Source organism: Parus major, chromosome 5, assembly GCF_001522545.3.
Source record: "Parus major isolate Abel chromosome 5, Parus_major1.1, whole genome shotgun sequence".
NCBI lineage: Eukaryota > Metazoa > Chordata > Aves > Passeriformes > Paridae > Parus > Parus major.
Window position 1 is genome coordinate 627,384 of NC_031774.1, and position 6,376 is coordinate 633,759.

Below are 6,376 nucleotides of genomic sequence, written 5' to 3' on the forward strand. Positions count from 1 at the left end.
TGGATCATGGGAAAAAGACCTGAATATTTTCACTTTCTCCAGGAGAAAAAGTATTTCAAAGATTCAGAAAGAATCCTCAGAGCAGTGTGTATTCCCTGTGAGTAATCTGTACTTCAACCTCTTCCCTTCAGCCTCCAAGAGATGAAAAGAAAATTCTTCACAAAACCCCCAGGTTCTGTAACTTTCCAACACAGCAACAAAGGCCTCAAACAGTTCTGAAAAAGCAGACTGATCCAGAGGAACACCACGCCCAACCCACAAAGTCACAAAATTAAGCAGCTTGCCCGCAGTAATTCTGAATTTCATCACCAATACATGTGAAGGAGGAGGAATTATGTGCATGAAACCCACAGCACCCAAGAAATGACGTGAAGGACAGAATTTTCCTCCTAAATCCTTTTTTATAGAATAGAGGCCATCATTTTTCCAAATCCACTTAGAGACAGAGGAATGGAATCTCACTAGATGCTTCACCAAACCTTTCTTCAGCACATCATGGGTGGGGGGTTTGTTTTCCTATTGGTTTTTGGTTTCTTGTTTGTGATTCTTTTTTTCCAGTTGTGGTTTTTATGATGATGTTTCGGAGCAATGCACAGGAATAAAGATAAAATCAGAGCAATAACAAATAAGTTTTGGAAAGGCTGATCACTATCAACACAATGGCATTTTGACCAAAAAAAATGGAGTCCAATGGTGGAACTTTGGCCCTCTAAACAAGAAGTATCTGGTTCAGCCAGAGAAGCTCCTCCACAAACAGCAGTGAAAGTTAAAAACACATTAAAACACATGGGATGAGTCACACTCCATCTCCTGCCCAGAGAAAGAGCCCTACAGGATTTACATGATTATTTCAGACTTACCACCTACATTCAGGTTGGAATTTGGCAATATAAATCCCACACTATATATCAGAAAACACTGTCTTTCAGTAATCATCTTTTAAAATTACACATTTAGACTGTATTCCAAATACCTTCATTCTCAAAAACCTGCAAAACTAGGTCAACAAAAAGGAAAGGTAACTTATAAAACTGATTTTTGATGCATCTGCAAGGGAAAAGCACTATAGACCCAGCACCTTTCTCTGTCCTCTCACCTTTTAAAGCAGGTTAGAAACCCTCAAAGGCATGTCTCTGAAAATAATTTTTTCTTTCATGCCACCTACAAAGTCTCCTAATATTTACTTTCACAATGCTACCATGATATTTAAAGAATTCCTACATTTGAGTAGGGGAAAAAAAAAACCCATCTTAAAAGACACTGTTACATTTCTTAGCCAAGGGTTGGAAACACTGATTTTTTTAATGAAAGAACTGTAAGGAAAAAAACAAATGTTATTCTCATCAAAGAAAACCTCAATTATATTTCTGGTAGTGCTGGGTGTGAAATGGTCTGCAATGCCTCTTCTGCATGTCAAACACTGGCAGTGCCCTCACAGGCTGACTGAATTCTGGCTCCACAAGCCTTTCATCCCATATCTTGCTCTCAGCATGCATTTGTGCCAACTATGAAATCCTTTTTATTCCCCCTGTTTTCAAGGAACAGCACATGAGATAATATTTCAGAGTGGAAAGTGACTCCAGACACTGTTTAGCAGGGTAGGCAGAGACTCAGAGAGAGATCTGGGTTTTCTCTTGTGTGCTGTGCTTTGGAATATGGACATCAAAGGAGGTATTAGGTATTTTAAGGGATCACAGTTCACAAATATGCTGCGACTTGCACTGGAAATTTCAGGGGGAAAAAGTAAAATAGAAAATCTAAGCCTTTATTTTGCTGCTTACATGGGAGATGAACAATTTTGAGTGAGTGGCAATATTTTGCTAATGGCTGGGCAGAGAGAATCCTGTTAAAGTGAAAAATCCTGTAAAAAGATCTGCTACAGCCTGTCCAGAGGGGACAGGAGCTGCCACACAGCCCAAGGTGGATGTGGGAGGGAACTCCAGTGAAACTTCTAGAGCTTCTCCAATGGGTTGGGGCATTAGTTTCCTCCGGCAGGCAGCATATAAATGGAAAAAAAAACTGCTCAGAAGCTAAATGAAATCAAAGTTTTACCACAGAGGCCCGTTAAAGATATTTATGAGCCCTTAGGTTCTTGGTCAACAGGCATGATTGTAGAATTGAAGTCATTTCACCATTGTGAAACGAGTCAGAGAGGAAAACAACAAAGAAAAAAACAGAACCCAGCTGATTTCACAGATTTGCCTAATTTTACTCTTCAAAATGTATTTATCCTTTTAAAATGATCTCTTGGTTTTTAGCAACAAAAAAAAACCCAAGCAAACAAGCAAACCAAAAGCCCAAAAAGAACGAAAGAGAAAAATCTTAAGGAAAACATTCTGCATGGGTTCCAAACTCTATTTTTGGAAAAATGAGAACAGGTATAATACAAAGGCTGTAACAATCACTGGCAGAAGTAATCACACCTGAGATCCAGGACAGACTGCACAGGTACCAGAGTGCAGACCCTGTGCCACCCTTTCAGTAAGAAACGCCAAATGAAGGAGTCTGCTGTGGCTAGAACACTGACTATTTAAAGAGCAAAGCAATAAATAATTTTAAAAATTAGGAAGTAGCATTTTAGCAGACATTGGGCCCCAAGGACAAGAAATCCTCTGCAAGATAAATCCAGCCACCAGCAGACACCTGCACCATTGTCTGCTACAACCCATGACAGCCCCAGGTACCACCTGTCAGGATGCAGAGAAGAAAATTCACAAAATTGTTCAAAAGGGACCTTAAAGATTATCTGGGCCCAAGCCCCTAGCAACAGGGGCTCCTTCTATGAGACCAGGCTGTTCAAAGCCCCTCCAGCCTGGCCTTGAACACTTCTACACACAACTTTTTGGGCAGCCTGCTCCAGTGCCTCATCACCCTCACAGTACAGAATTCCTTGCCCATACCTAATCTAGCCCTGCCCTCTGTCAGTTTAAAGTCATTCCTGCTTGTCCTATCACTACATGCCTTTGTAAAAAGCTCCTCTCCATCTCTCTTGTAGCTCCTTTAGGTACTGGAAGGTGCTCTAAGGTGCCCCTGGAGCTGTCTCTTCTCCAGGCTGAACAATCCCAGGGCTCTCAGCCCGTGCTCATAGGCCAGCACACAATAACTATAGGCCAAAGCAGGAACATTGCAGTTATTTTTAAGGCTAAATTTCCCTAGTTGCAATATTTAAATATTTTTACAGCCTCCCACTTAAAGATTGGTCTTGGGTGAAAGTATTCTACATTTCAGAATGCCTTCTAATTACAGAAATATCCATCCCCTTACACCTCACCATGGGAATTAAAAGGCCAATGTCCTCGTTAACTCATTCAATGATTTAAGTTACTTGATTATTAAATTTCAATCCAGGAATAATACAAATTTATTGATTTGGCTTTGCATTTATAGCTGTCCTGTTTTATCCTCAGCAGCTGCTATTAAAAGTGGCTGAATTTTGATAAAATACCCCCACTTTACCTCTGTTAAATGAAGGGGAGCTCTGAGGATGGGGATACTTTAGCAGTCACTCAGGCTTTAAGTGCTGCTCATCAGTTTGTGGTGCTGGGTCTCACCCAGAGCTCTGCTACTCTCACTCCTCTTTCCAGAGCACTGAAGAGGAGAGATGGAAGCTGGCCCAGCCTTGTGATGGTGAGGGTTTTCTTCTCTGGGCTCAGCTCTGAGCAAATTGCCAGAGCTGCAACACGACCAACCAAGGCACGGAGCTGGCGGTCGGGCTGGTGGCACACATTCAACTCTCCAACTCCATCCTCCAGCCACAGCACATCAGCTGGGTGCCAAGAACCCAGCCAAACATTACTCATCATGGTTTTGGAAGCTCCAGAACAACAGGGAGAGTTTGCATTTCACTGGTTTCCTCTGCCATGAGCCCCATGTGGAGGAATCCTCTCTTCACAGGTCACCCAACGGGGCAGGTTGGCAAACAGCTCACAAGAGCTACAGAAAATTTCAAAAAATGACAGCATGTACAGAAAAACCCAACCAAACAAATAAAAAACACACAGGAGGCCTCAAAAGGGAGAAAAAAATGGAAAAGGATAAAAAAGAGATGCGTGCACGCTCTGTAGAGATACACAAATGTTTGATGGCGGAACTTGATTACAAAAAATTAAAAAGATCCACAATTTGGAGGATGCCTGAAGAAACACAGAACTAAAGAGTGGCTCTGGACCACTCTGCACTTGCTCCATCTAAGCAGACAAAATTCTCTTGAATTCTCAAGGATGAAATTGTCATTTTCAAAATGCTCAGTGCTTTGAATTGTAACAGCATTGTTGATGCTGACTTTTAATTGCCACTAAGAATTGAATTTTATCAAAGGGTAAAAATAACTAATTCTTGGTTTACAGAGGTAACAAACATCCCAGTGCACAGGTACCTCTCATCCCCAAAGTTGGAGATATTTTCAATTCCAACACTCCATCCCCACGAGAACAAAGCAGAAAATGGGGTGGTTGAAGCACAGTGTATATTTATGAAACTGATATACAGAAATTGATGAATTACCAGCCCTTATCCAAATGGCAGCCTGTGCCTTTCTTAATCTGTGACAATCAACTATCTTCAGGGAATTTAAGATAAGCAAAAGGTTCCAAACAGGCAGATGATTCAGGGGAGTAATAAGTCTTAGAAAGACAACAGTGAATCATTCACCACAAAAAGAGTGGCTATTATATTTTTAAAAAACCTATCACCCTATAATATTTTTAATTTCATTTTACAAAGATGCTTTGAAGTGTCGAGGTAATTTGATTCCCCATTAGCTGTCTCTTAAGCTTCTAATCGAATTTTAACCATAAAATATGGTTATATGCTGGATGAATTTCATCAGACCAATTTCAAAGTTCCAGAAATAACCTTTAGCATGATTTAAATAGCACCAACCTGAACCTTTGCAGGCAGTGCCAGTGGCTTTCAGCTATGTTCAGCATAGTCCAGAAGCAGCATCCCTTAATGTATTTTTTATTGTCATGGAAGGAAATTGTGGTAATGGTTATTTTGAACTGAGGACATTTTACTGCATTATCCTCTTATTCTAGCCAGAGTTAGGGACTCAATTTGAAATACATTTTTTTTTTTAAAAAAAAAAATAATTTCTGACCAAAAAAAAGCCTTAAAATGAACAATTTATCACAGTGGTATTGTTGGATGGGCTATTTCTGATATGAAAGCAATCACCTCTGGTTTAGACTTGTATCTGACATAAAGGAAAATATATTGTTGAGTTTCACATTACCATATGTGGGAATTCAGGGGCAGTTTCACACATGAGGGTGTGCACAGTGCCAGTGTCGCTGCTGTCTAGATTTTGTGTCACCTACAAAATTCCATTAACAATTTCCACCCTTGGGTTTAAGTTCCTAATTCACGTGTTACGTCTGCGAGGTGAGGACGTGTTAGCTGCTGCTTGAGGTTAGAAAATGAAGGATAAAGTGAGTTATGAGGTCAACTAAGAGACCTGTGGAATTAAATCTTCACTAAATTTCTTCTCTAGAGACTCAAGCCAACACCTGTAAGTGCAAGAGTGCCAATAACAGCCCACATTTCAGGTTGCTCTTCAGTGATGAGCCACTCCAGTGATGCACAAGTGTTGGTGTTCCCTACACAGATGTCACCACAGTTACTCCATAAAACCACATTGCTTCCTAAAATGCATTCACTGAGTAGAAGGAGATGTGCAAGCAAGTTTGGGATCTGCTGAACATGCTGAAAAGAACAGCCTTCAGCCTATTCTTTTAACTCTTAGTACAGCTTAGACAAGACAACCTTGCTGCTAAGACAGAAGTGTGTCCTTCACGGTGTACGTGTGTGGCTCACTCATCCTCCCAAATGCAAAGTCTAGGTTGGTGGATAGGCAAGCACATATGTGTATATATATAAATATAAATATATAAATATATAAATATATAAATACATAAATATATAAATATATAAATACGTAAATACATAAATATATAAATATATAAATGTATGTATATGTATATATATATGTGTGTGTATACATATATATACACCACCTTACATATTGTTATTTTCTGCTGCATCTGGTTTTCAGCACATAAATGGGACTAACTCTAAAAAAATAAATAAGTTGAAAAAAGAAAAATAAAATAAAATAAAACAGAATAAAATATAGAATAAAATAGAATAAAATAAGATAGAATAAAATAAAATAGATTAAAATAGAATAAAATAGATTAAAATAGAATAAAATAGATTAAAATAGAATAGAATAGATTAAAATAGAATAAAATAGAATAAAATATAGAATAGACTAGAATAAAATAGAATAAAATATAGAATAGAAAATAATAGAATAAAATATAGAATAGAAAATAATAGAATAAAATATAGAATAGAAAATAGAGTAGAATAGAGT

General features: G+C 38.6%; 1 protein-coding gene across 1 annotated transcript in view; it reads right to left on the reverse strand.

Annotated features, from left to right (window-relative positions):
- Window positions 1-6,376, reverse strand: part of KIAA1549L (KIAA1549 like) — a 126,833-nt gene that overhangs the window by 14,009 nt on the left and 106,448 nt on the right. The window lies entirely within an intron of this gene.